This window comes from Polyodon spathula, chromosome 15 (assembly GCF_017654505.1).
Source record: "Polyodon spathula isolate WHYD16114869_AA chromosome 15, ASM1765450v1, whole genome shotgun sequence".
In the NCBI taxonomy this organism is placed as follows: Eukaryota; Metazoa; Chordata; class Actinopteri; order Acipenseriformes; family Polyodontidae; genus Polyodon; species Polyodon spathula.
Window position 1 is genome coordinate 10,826,412 of NC_054548.1, and position 13,724 is coordinate 10,840,135.

Sequence of the window (13,724 nt, forward strand, 5' to 3'; positions counted from 1 at the left end):
GCCCGCCTTTAATCTTTATATATAGTTTTGTTATTACAGAGAAACTCCTACATGGGTGCAATCTTAGTCAGCAGCTTCTAGGGCCTACTTCTAATTGTCTCACACACACACACAGTAAAAAGACACCCGAGTTAAGGAAGGTTTTACATTTACTGTGAAACGCATGAGGAGGACAAACATACATCCAGGATTTCTTCTTGCTTTAAACACCTGTTGTCACTCCTGAGGATGTGAGTAAATTTGTAATGCAGGAAAAGTGAGCAGTCTTTAAAAGTGAATGTGCATGTACAGTAAATCATCAGAGCTCAAAAAGAGGACTCTGAAATAATTTACTGATTTTACTCAGTATTAAAAATCCAGGCTGATATAATAAGTGTATTTTCATTGGAATTGACATGGTGTTTTATTATGTTGTAAATAGTCCTTTATAAATAAGAATACATAATACAATACTGCAAGTGATTTGTTGCATAGAATTCATAGAACCCAAGATTCCAGGCAGTAACCTACATATACAGTTCTACAGTATAATCTCTAACCACAGATGCACTTCTTTGTTCTAATTTAATGGCTTTGTGGTTTAAGACCAACACAAAACCACCACTACGAGCATCAGCTCAGACACCCTGTCCTGGACAGTTTTGTAATTGTGTAATTAAAAGGAATTCTGAGATTGTGTGGTTGTCTGCACAATACTTTGACATGTAGTACTCCTGGATGGAGTTTAGCCTTCATATAGTGTTAAATAAGTTTTAACAGTTTCTGCTGCAAACAACTTAGGGGCACATTGTGTTATGTATTTGTAGAAAGATGAACAGGTCATTTTAGGAGAACATTTTTTAGCTTTGCAATGGAACGCAAGCATATTGAATATGGATCTCTATCTGTTAACAAGTAGGCTGATTCTTTCTCATGACACACTTGACACTCATTTCAGTAAGATGTTAAGCCATTTGTAAATGGTAATGTGATATTGTAACTTTTTAGTTTTTTACTGCTCTCTGTAAACATTAACACATGTTGTGTTTAAAATTATGAATGCTGGTTTCTCGCTGTATTCTCAAAATGAAAGTTATTTAATTTGGAAGAAACAAATAGCACTTTATTGTGGCTCATGTGCGTACACTGTTGTACAATTGAAATAATGATTAGGTTTTAGCTGCATTTTAACAGTTGTGTCATACTTCAGTGAAACTGCAATCCAAATGCAAGCACTGCGTACACTTCTTATTTGTTCCAGTGTAGTACTTTTAAAGAGAGTTTTTTTAGCTAGATTATACATGAAAAAGCATTCAGTTATCTACCACTTCCCAATACGTTTCTAGTTTTCTTGTGATCACAGAAATTTTAAAAAGTAAGTCTTGCTTTGTGTAAGTAGAGCGCCCCTGTCACTTTTGCCACCTACTAACCAGAATTTACTATGATGTTATATCTGTTATATTGATAATAAAAAGTGTAGCCTTACAATCTTGCCTTGACCTTTCCGCTTGGGTTATTTGCCCAAAATTGTCAACAGCAACCTTTTAACCCCCTATGGTTGGGGTAGACAAATGACCTCACATGGACTGTTTTGTGCCATTTGTGCGCTTGTTTGTTTGTCCGTAAAATAAATATGCTGCAGTCCAAGCTGAAGGCGTCCCAGTGTAAAGTATCCACTGACCTGCTACTGAACTTATCACTTACTGCCTCCCCCCGTCCAGTCTAAATCTGAAGATATCCTATCTGGTCAGCCCAAGACGAGCAAATAATACTTCAAGTGGCACAAGAGCATGCCCAGGCTTGCCGTGCATTAAGAAATCGAGTCGTAAAATTAAAAACAAGTGGAACTCGAAGTTAGTATTTTAGGCATTCGGTTTCCTCTGCTCTGGCACCTTTGTAATGCAGCCAGGCAGCAGCTAAGAACATTGCAGACACCATGTCTGTGAGCTTTGCAGCTGTCCCTGCCAGTGGACTGAATTATTGTCTCGCACACAGGGCACTCGCTCCCGCTCTTTCTGTCCCAGACATAACCCTCAGCTAAGATGTCATTATGATAATGACAAGCCGATTTGAATTAATTAATAGGTTTCAGTGAGTCGGCCCCAGCAGAGTCTATAGCTCAGTACAAAAATGAAAAGGCTTTTTTTTTTTTTGTTTTGTTTTTAATGGGATGTCCTTTTGAAAGCTCGGCAAATAATTTATCCTACAGCAACTGACAGTGGTATGTTCCTTTTTATGCCTAAACTAAGTCTATAATTGTATGTTAATTTGCAGTTTTAATGTACTTCTTTTTTTGGGGGGGGGATACTTACCAGTATATTCATTACATTTTGCTTCACTGTAGTCAATGCTTGTTGCATCGTTTATAAGCAAATAACTGTCATTTTCATTTTAAAACAGGATGTCTGTTGATACACCACGTTAAAGGAAGCTATCAGTTTGCTTTCTTGTTTTCAGGAAGTTACTATTTCACTTCCTAGGTTGTTGCAAATAAGTCTAGGACATTCAAGTACCAGTACATATGTTATAGTGAAAAAATGGTGGGTGGGGGGGGGTGGGGGGATCTGTTTACAGTGTCTAAGTTACAGGTGAAATAAAAAGGATGGTTGTGTCCAACATTTGCAAGATATTTACAAAAGCTAAAATGCAGCTTGTTTTGCCTGCCTCGATTAAAGTGGTCAATGGAAGAAACCCTTTGTTTGCAACAGAACTCCCTCAATAGTAGCACCACAATGCTAGCTTCGTTGTGCACTAGTTATTTATTTATTTATTAGGGTATGTTATGCTTATATCTAGAAAACCGCTTGAGGCTAATAGCTCTACCTTTGTATTTGCAGGTGTGGCATTGGAGTTGTAGTGGTTAACGTGCTAGCATGTTTTTCTCATTATGGATACTTTCGAAACAGCATAAACCAAAACAAAATATTAATGTTTTATATATATATATATATATAATATATATATATATATCTTATTATATATATATTATATAATATATATATATATATATATATATTTTGCTCCTTGGTTCCTTGGTTATCTAGCAGTTATAGCTGCCGTATGTTCATTTTAAACAGTTGTTTAGACAGGAGCATGGGGTTGCTGTTATGGGAACTTGTACATTCAGAGAGGTAGCTGCACTGTAAAAATAGGAAGGAAGCAGGGTTGGGAAGGTTTCTGAGAAACGCATCAAACCATTTCTCTTGACAGGACATGAGGAGAGATATAGATAGAGCTTGAACAGAAGAGCAAGTGCTTGCATTCTGTTAGCAGAGTGTTTTAACATCTTAAGTTCCTGCGTGACTATCAGAGAAATGCATGCTGAGAATAAACCCGCTGTTGAAACTTGAAACATTGCCAAGCTGGTCTGGTCTAATCAGCCAGTAACCATGCCACATTATTATAAAAGATTAAGGCCAATACTGACTTCCATTAGAAAGAGCAATGGTTCATATTTTTAAAAACAAAGGACTTTGTTTATCGAAGTCTTTTATCCTCAGTGTGCAATTTACAACAAAAAAAGCACATTGAAATTACAATGTTACAAAACTAGTAAGAAAAAAAAACACTTTCACTATTTCAGCACTGAGTAATTTTGCAAAGAGACAAACACACTAAAAGGAATTATAGCTTCAGTGGCAGCCTACTCTTTAGATTATATTTCATTGACCTTATTACAGATCTCCAGTGTTGAACTAGTTAAAAAGGCCTCACCTATCATAATAAATTAAAGTCAGACTACAGTACAAAATTACTTGACACTGCAAAAAAAAAAAACATATATATATATATATATATATATATATATATATATATATATATATATATATATATATCGCTAATTATTAAATTGGCAATTTAATCCCCTTTTGAAATTGGAAATAAGGAAATGTTTTGAAGCCTTATTTATTACTCATTTAATGACATTCTGATCTTATTATAGTTTTATATAATTAACAAATTGATTTTCCATTCACGGAAGTGGAAAAAATTACACTTTGGTATAAAGAGCCTACTAAATTTGTTTATGTAACCAAATGCAAAATTCACAAAGCTTTTTTTAATGTAAAATAGGTTTTTCAAAGAACTGCTGATGTTTCAGAGCTAATAGACAGCAGGTGGATTTTAAATATGTCAGTGGGCTCTATTGCTTCTTTTTACTTTGCTATGAAGGTATATTGCCTTAGAAATTCACCTCCATGCCAAGCTTGTGAAGCCATAACTAAAAGCTTTTTATTAGGTATCTAACCACGATTTAGGTTTTAAAGTAAGGAAGGGTTACCTTGTGCACACCATTTTAATTAATTCACGTATTAATCACGCAATTCACGTATTTCTTTGTTTATTTTTAACTCTCTTTGAGGTCCACCATTTTGTTTCCAAGCTGGACAATACAGGTAAAGAGAAAAGTATATCAATTATATGTTTCAGATCTCGAACAGTTTAACAGATATAGAAGTAACAGCTGCATACAAGTTTCAAGGAAAAAAAAACAAATTCATTTTAAAACCGTTCCAGATTGAAGAATCTCCAAAAGACCTTTTTTTTTTCCCCCATGCTGTTTGTTTGATGTCATGGCTGCTTTACAATTTCAGAATGGTTTTATTTTTCAAAAAACAAATACTAAAGAATGACTGTACCTGATATTGTCAATCTGTTCCTTGCATTTCCTTTCACTGTTAAATTTAACCCTAACCTTTTTAATATATGAGGAAGAGAAACCATTTGTTTACTGAGAGTAAAAGCCACTGATATTTAAACAGTTAACCAATTTAGTTTCGGTGAAGCAAATGAGTCATACCGTATACAAATTCCACCTTCAGACTCTGACCTTTCGTTTGTCTCTCATATTTTGATAGTATGGGGTTAAAAATAACCATTTCAATACTTTTCGGTTAAGCTTTCACCAACTGTCTTGTTCTGTCAAGAAAAAAAAACAGTCAAACATTTTCTTTTCCATAAGGCTCATTTTTTCAAATAGTTAAAATATTACAGTTTTAAAAAAAAATAGCAAAAACAGTGCAAACATATATAACAAAGGGTCTATAAGATGAGAAATTTCCCTAAAAGTGACAGCCAAAAATGAAACATTTGAAGTTGTTTCACATTTAATGGAACTACATAGATGATGTTTGCAGGAATTAACTTGTCTATTGCTACTTCCATGTGGACTGCATCCTAATCCTATGTAGCCCCACCTTATAGACCCGTGTTCTTTGTACACCATAACCTAAAACAACAGGATTTCATATATAGTGTTTCTCTTTAATGGTCAATACACTTTGTTTGTTATTAGTATTTTGTGCATTAACATGTTATCCAACATGTTAGCCGTTTCTGTAGTCCAGTGGTTCTGATAATATGGCCTGGGGTCTCATAGTGTGCCCCCCCGACCCCAACACACACACTGCTAGTATCTCCAGGTTACATGCACACGTGCTGCAACTCCCCAGTTTCTCAGAGTAGCAGCCACATTAACTTACAAATGTGAAGCCTGTGCTGTCGGAGTGAGACTAAATTCAGTGACTTTTGTTAATGGTGTCTGTAATGAAAGTTTTAGTGAGGGCCACTGCTCTAGAGAGAAATACCTGTGACATAATTGGAAGAACCAAACTATGGAGTACAGTAGTTTAATTCAAGGTCTCTTTCGCACACATTGGCAAAGTTAACAGATGTTGTTTTGTTTTTCTATACAGAATAAAAATGTTTTGAGGATTGACTCTATGATGACTCTTAGACTGCTTTTAATTATTAGTACACAACACCAGCTTGCTGTGCATGGCAAAACTTGACAGAATGGATACAAAAAAAAATAATGTAGTCTTATGTCTTAAAATAATGGAGTCTTGTGCTTTTGCAGAAAGTTAATATTTTTATAAATGTTGCGAAATATTACAAATATAATATTATATATAATATATATAATATTTTTTATATTATAATAAATATATATTATATAATATATATAGTTCATTTATAAAAAATATATATAATAAAGTGTTATAAAAACATGTATCATTTCCATTGAAGACATCTGTAATTTTATTTATGCCCCAGTCCAATATGGGGCACAATGGCACAATTTCATATCCTCCTACACATAGACAAGATAATATAATACTGCAATGCAAAGGTTAAATGTAAGACAAACTTGATGTGCTAACAGGAGTGCTTGTGGTTCAACATTGAAAGTACCCTAGCTCACTATTCCCTTAAGGGCATGACATTTCAAAACAATGAAGGTATGCATCTGTAGTCAGATGAAACGTGGATTTTTTTTTTTTTTTTTTTTAACAAATGCCTTTCTTTCTAGCTGTTCAACTGCCTACATCAATGCAAATTAGCAAAATGTTACCACACAAAATGTCAAATTTGTATTTTATTTTTCTTTGGATTAAGCAGTTGAGAATCTGTAACATAAGAAATTTAAATATGATGAATATTGGTAAGACAATTGGTGCTAACTTCATTGTAATTCAGAATGAAAGAATATTTTAGGTCATATACATTTTTCTTGAACATTACATGTTCTTGCTGCTTGGATTCACCGTGTTGGGTGTCATACTATAATAATGGGCATGTGTTCTTATATGTACAGGGTGTCTAGGGACCACCTTGTGCTTGTGTCAGCAAAACTTGTTCACTTATTCCTCCAGCAGAGGTCAATTCAATAATGCGATAGTCAAGGCCGAAGTCTTCCCCACAACCACCCTGCCTATTGGTGACTTCTGTGGCTTTTCTACTTTTCATTTTGTCACTAATTTCACAGAGCTGTTTTAGCATGACAGATTAATAATGGTTTCTGTCTATTACGTAAATCACAAGATTGTTCAAAATTTGTTTTTATGCATTAGGTAATCAAAATACTGGGGTAAAATGATCCCCATAAAAGTGTCAATAAGGAAGGAATGGGGCCACCATGGGCTGTCAGGAGATCCCTGATTTTTATCACACAAGCAGCATGTTTAAACGGTTCTGGAGGTATACCAAACAGAATTCCTGCAGGGAAGTTGCATTGTAATCTCAGCATCATTGAGACTGATGCTTCAAACATCCGTAATTTGTGCATTCTTGGATACAGAAGCCCCTGTTAAAGCCCATGAGTACTTCTGTATTGCTTGTGATGGCTAAAACCTAAAGCAGTGAGTTGAAGATTTTATATATTACAGAACATGCCAGGGATCCATTGACATAGCAAAATAATTCATTCGCACAAACTGTGTGCTACATAATGCATGTGTTTAAAATTGGTGCCTATCTCCTGTATCTGGATAGATTCTGAATAATTTCTGACTCGGTTTATAACAGACTGTGACAGGGTGAGGCATCCTCAGTCATATTACCAATAGAAATATATTTTATTAAGTTTTGAGAGGGATAGGGTTAAACCCTGTCTCCCTGAATTCCTGGAGTGGGGGAAACTGGGACCCTGATTGGTTGGCCAGTTGTCCAATCAATTAAATATTGAATTAATTCTCCTGCTTGACAGGTGTATTTTAAAAGGCTGCAGTCAGCCTATTGATGCAGACAAAAGTTAAGTCCAGAGAGCTTGTGTAGGTTGGGCTCTGTCTAAGAGCTGTTCTTCTCCAGAGATTCTGAATGGAAATAAAACATTGCTTTCATTTTCTCACCTTTATCACCACAGGCAGCACTTTAATAACCATCATAAATTCACCCAAGGTGAACAAAGTCAGTTCTCCACCTCACTGCGGTTTCTCATAATTATTTTGTTTTTATATAGAAGAAGCCTGGTGAGCTGTGGTGGGATTTGGAATACATCCAATCAGGATGGAAAAGTTTGGATCCCATATATGGAAGGTGAGTGGGACAGGATTATCGGCATCATTGGAATAGTTTTGTTTCTTTTTTTGTCTATGGTATTATGTCGTATTTGCCACTTCTTTTAAATAACTCAAATACGCAGAGCTGCGTCACACTTCATCACCTCACTTTTAGAACTTCTAATCTCTCTCAATAAACAGTCCACATAGCAATAAACAACCTCATAACACATAGAAACAAGGTTTGGCAATGCAGGAACACAATTCTAACCCAGTTGGTTATCAGTATTCCTGCTTTTAGCTATAATGTTGTAAAGCTCTGCTCCACTTCGATTTGAGATATCTCATTCACAAAGTTGAGGATTACTACTTTGTTGCATTGATAATAACTTTACAGGTGAAACCACAATTGAGTGAGAAATAGATGGTCAATTCACAAAGCTCTGTTACACAAATTGAATATAGTTTGGTGTACATGAAGCTGTTCTAGACTGCTGTTAGCTTACTTAATTGCATTTTAGAAATGTTTCAGGCCAGCTGTGAAAGGATACCGTCATGGCCCTGGCTGGTTACTGGCAGGAGCGAGACCCAGAGACAGAAAGCTGCAGTTTAAGTGGCGTTGTGCAGGAGCAAACAAAACACAGCCAAAATAAATGGTTCAAACAAAAATGACTAAACACTTGTATGCTGGGCATTGGCATTGGCATTGGCATCGGCTCGGCTCAGCACCCAAACTCCTCCAACAAACAAAGGATTTCTGGCTCCTTTTATACATGTGGCCACTACGCTGGATGTTCGTGAAAATCATGAAGACCGGGACTTATTTGTCAGTGCAACTGGTTTGAGTTGGTGCTATCAGAGTTAAAATAAGTTACATAGTTATTCAGAAACCTACGTTTCGATTATATTTTATCGTCAATGTCTTATATAAATGTGTCTGACGAAATTCCAAAGAATTATTTTGTGATGAGTTGACTTTTGTAAGTTCGTTCTCTTTACTTTCTATACTTTCCTGTCCTCCCGGTCGAGGGCACACCAAATAAACCGCGACACTTTTCACTGAAACATATAGTGTCGCAAATCCTGAAAGAATCACGAGCAACAGCCTCCCAGTTGCTCTTTTGCTGGTTGCACTTGTCAACGTAAACTTAATTATCACAGCACAGAAATTGCAATTATGCATACCAGAAGTGAAAAGTTGTATTCATATTTATGATTATAGTTGTAATATATTATATATATATATATTAATATATATATATATATATATATATTATATATATATATATAGATATATATATAGATTATAGATAGATAGATAGATAGATAGATAGATAGATAGATAGATAGATAGATAGATAAAGTGAATCACTATGAACTGTACGCTAGTGTAAAGATGTAGAGAAAGTTATAGACAAACAGGCAGATGCTTCCATATACACCCTGAATGTTCAAAGTTTGTCTCCATTGGATAAATGCCTCTTTAGATCAATGTACGTTTGACACACTGACAAGCAGACTCCATACTCTTACTGATCTTTCCTGGAAAATGTGCCAAGTTTTGTAATTTAAGTGCACATATGTGCAAAACAGTCTGACTTACTTACACATTCTATACACACTCTCTCCACTGTTCTTAGGAGATAGTATGTTTATAAAGCAGCTAATCTTGAATCTAGAACCATGTTTAAGGTTTTTTACCTTTTATTTCCTATGGAAGTAATAATAAAAAATAAAAAAATAAAAACATTTCTGTTTTCTGAAACCAGATACATTTGCTTCCTATTCCAACATTCTTTTTAGTGATTATTACTGAGATTTCATCAACACTGTATACAGTATTACTGCAAGTTTGTGCTCAGGAAACCACTTCCTTCAAATGGTACATTTTAGGGTATTTGGGGTTTTTTTTGTATTATTTTTTATAATGCATGCTTAAACATACAGAAGAAAAAATGTACAATTTATACAAATGATTGCCATTTTGGTTTGATCTTAGAAATGGCCTTGGAATTACTGCATTTGAATCAGAACTTTATCAACAGAAGGTTAAATGCACCCAGATACGCATCCCTCCCAGAGATCAGTGCACTGCTTTTGTTTTGCCAGGTATGGTCTTGATTTTGGGCGACACATCCTGCAGAATGGGCTAATATGACTGCCCTGGTCTCCTCAGAGCTTGCACATCAACCCAATGAACATGTACCCAATGATCTTAACTGAAGAACAGAGGTGAAGAAGCAAAACAATGCTTGGAAATAAGTATGTGTATCAAAAACTTTAAAAACTAATGGTAAATTGGGATGTTTTGAATGTAAAGTGGGAAGTTTTGGTGTGAATTGGTTTAGCCATTTAAATAGTTTTTCCCTGCAGTGAAAATACAAAGTCAAAAATTCACTTATGGTATATGCTAACAGGTTACAATTGATTACCACGGTGATGTGGCACACATCAATTTCCATTAACTTCAACCAAACATCTAGGAAATTTGATTTACTTATAATACTAAAAATCAAAAGGATCTATTCCAAATCCACGTCAACCATTTACAACACTATTTGTGTTATCATAGTCTGCTTTGATCCAGGTATGTGGCTGTTTGGAAATCTTTTGTTTCTGTAATGTGTGCAGCACCCGTTTTGAAACATACGCACGTAAGGAAGGTGTAATTCTTCTATGTATTCTATAGTTTTAATCAATACCATTCACAGTTATCTTACGTCAAAGTTGTTCTGTAACTGTTGTACAATATTATTCAGTTCTTGCAGACTCTTTACTCCACATTGCTAGCTGCTGTGTTGCATCAGTAAAAGGAAGGAGAGCTGGACCCTGGCCTGCAGTGTGGGGGTCACTGGAAAACGAGTTGCTGTGTTGCTTGTAGTTTCTGAAGTGTTATACTTGGTCAGGCCACAGAAGATAGGTTTATGTTTGATTTAAAACCTCTTTTGTCTGGTATTTATGTAACAGCATTCGATCAGATGGACCGATCACAGCCTATATTTCTTTGAATAATTTCAAGGATCAGAGTTTCCAGTGCTGTGGTAAAACAGGTTAATACAGTAACGGTTATCTTACTGTACAGTGACCTCAGCATGTCCTTTTAGTATGGCCAATGAAGGCCTGAAAAAAGGTACAGCTGAACCTCAGAATAGACTAGCGCTCCATGGTGTACTTACTGGAATGTACGTTTTAAAGGATTATATCCAGCTCTGAAGTTGTGAACTGAATGCTGCAGAGCATTTTTCTTTAATTGTCTTCTACCTCAATTCCTGTTCATTTGCAACCTGATAAACATTTGTGTTTCAGGAAGACAAAAAAAAAAACATTATTTAGCCTGTTGATGCTTGTCTATTTATCTGTTAGTCTAATTATGTGAATATGTATCTATCCATGTATCTATCTGTATCTATTTACCTACTATAACTCCAACAGATATTATTCTAATACGTATACATTCCCCTACCCTAGACTGGGAAACACAACCAGATGGGTCACATTTTTGTTTGAGGATCCATTTATAAAACATCTAGATGCTTATTGTGAAAGGTTTTGATGATTATCAACATGGATAATACAATAACATTTTAGTAACATATTACTAATATAGAGCGTTATGTCATTTTGTAAAGTACTAGGGTTTGCAATAATTACATCTTCCTTTGCACATTTCTAGGTGCACTGTTTGTTATTCAGTACCAAAAAGGGATTTAGTGGGCTTTTTCCCCCTTTTTTTCAGAAAGAGTGTTATTGCGCTTTGAAATGGTTCTTTTTTTTATTTTTAAACTTCTTCTAATGTCCCATATGGTATTGGAATGTTAGCAGCCAATCACAATGTTGTAGATTTTAAGAGGCTCTCCTATAAAAAGTATCTTCTCACATGAAATACTATTACATAATGTCACCAACGTTAACTTTGTTAATCTGCCGTTCCACTATCACCCGACAGATGGCAGTATACTCAGAATATTGAGACCAGGCATTTTTTAAACAAACAAGTTTAGATGATGTAAAAAAAACAAACAACAACAAAAAAAAAAAAAACGGTGTTAACATATTGCTAATTGTAAGTAATACAGCACTTCTTTAAGTCATATACCTTTACGACCAAATCTGCATGCCCGTTAAAAACCGATACCCATCACTGCCTGTTAAGCAAACCAATACCTGAACTTCAGCAGTAATTTTGTTTTTGTAGCGTTTATTATTTCAGTTTAAAAGCTTCAAGTCTGTTATTGAGTTTATAATATATGGCTTTAGACCTTGCCTGAACAATACATGCCTGTTGTTCGTGTTGATGAAAAGTAGAATGCCTGTTTAAAGCCTATATAAAAACACATAAGATTTCGTTACAAGACGCTGTCATATTCCTACATTTGTTTTGTGAAATGAGAGTGTAGGTGTAGCCTAGTCCCTTGAAAGACCCGTGTCATTTCCGTGCACGGATGTAAGACACGGCCCACTTAAATAGGCTATTGAAGTGACTGATATAAACATTTAGCATTTCAATACAAATACTTATGGCTTCAGGATTGGGAATACATTATTTCAACTGATCCACAACATCGCCTCTTAATCAAGCTGCAGCAGAACACCCCGAAAAGGAGGGGTTTGTTCATTTTCTTGTCAGTCTTTTTTTTTTTAAATATTGAAAGGTCATTTCATGCGCGATGCGTGTGAAAAAAGAGTAGGCTAACCAGATAATGTCGTTTAAATGAAAACAGCTTTCATGTTGCTTGTGCCAAAATGGCATCCGACCATGTCTGATGTGGAAGCAACATTCTCCAGCCCTAGTGTTCTGTGTATTTGTATTGCTATGTGCCCTGATCAGAGTATAATATATGTGACGTTATTAGTGCTTATAATTCAACATGGAACACATATGTGTAATCTAAGTAATATCTTATTTCTTCGCTTTTTCTTAGAATTGTTTCTTCGTCCAGACCATCAAATGAGCTACATTAATGGATGTTGTGATCGGGACAACATTAGTGTATTGATCAAATGCGGTTTTTTGAACAACAAAAACAAAAAATGCTTTCGCAAGTGCAATGATGCAGCATTTCATTGCCCTCCCCAACGAAGAGCGCTCAACTCACATTATAAAATATTGGCACTCCAAATTGTTGGGTTTGCTCGCTGTGTATTGATTCGATTAATCGTCATTCGGAACACTAATGATTTTGAGTTTTCAGAACAGATTCAAAACTATTTATATTAGAATCATTCTTTTTAAAAAAACAACAACAAAAAAACAGCCTAGAAATAAAATAATAAAAAAACCAACAGATGTACCAACGCAAACGTGTGTGACTCCTTATTTTGGTCGTGTTGGAATTCATATGTTGTTTATAACAGCCCATGGATAAAAGAATAACCTATATTGATATTTTAGGTGCTTAAAATTATTGTTTTTTTTTTTATTTGTTTGTTTTATTATTTACCTTTTTTCGAATAAGGGGAAGGTGACATGCACATAAATACGGTGTTAACATTTTGTTATAACATTGTGCCGTAATGGTTTATAGAAATTATGGTGGAAACAAAATGCAATTTTGATATCATTTTCTTTTGTGCTCTTAATCTGAAGTGCGTTATGCTAATATGGGCGATGTTTTAACAACAAACGAGCATATGCGCCCTCGTGTACTGTAAACATGAGTGGAAAACAGAATCCTCAACAAAATCGGCGCCAGATATTTTTAGGATGCAGTGTTTAAAATGAAGGCTACGGAATTTTACCTAAAAAACAAACTATTATGAAAATGAATTAAAAAAATTGCAGAGAAAAAGTAATAAATGTGTTTTAGCTCTGTCCAATGTAATATTATTTAAAGTTGTGCAGTGTTCTTGGTAAATACATTCATGTGGGAAGAAAATTCACAGAATTGTTTTCTAAACTGAGGGTTTCATGTGTCGCTTTAATTTCACCAGTGCTGACATATTCATAACAAATACCAAGGGTTT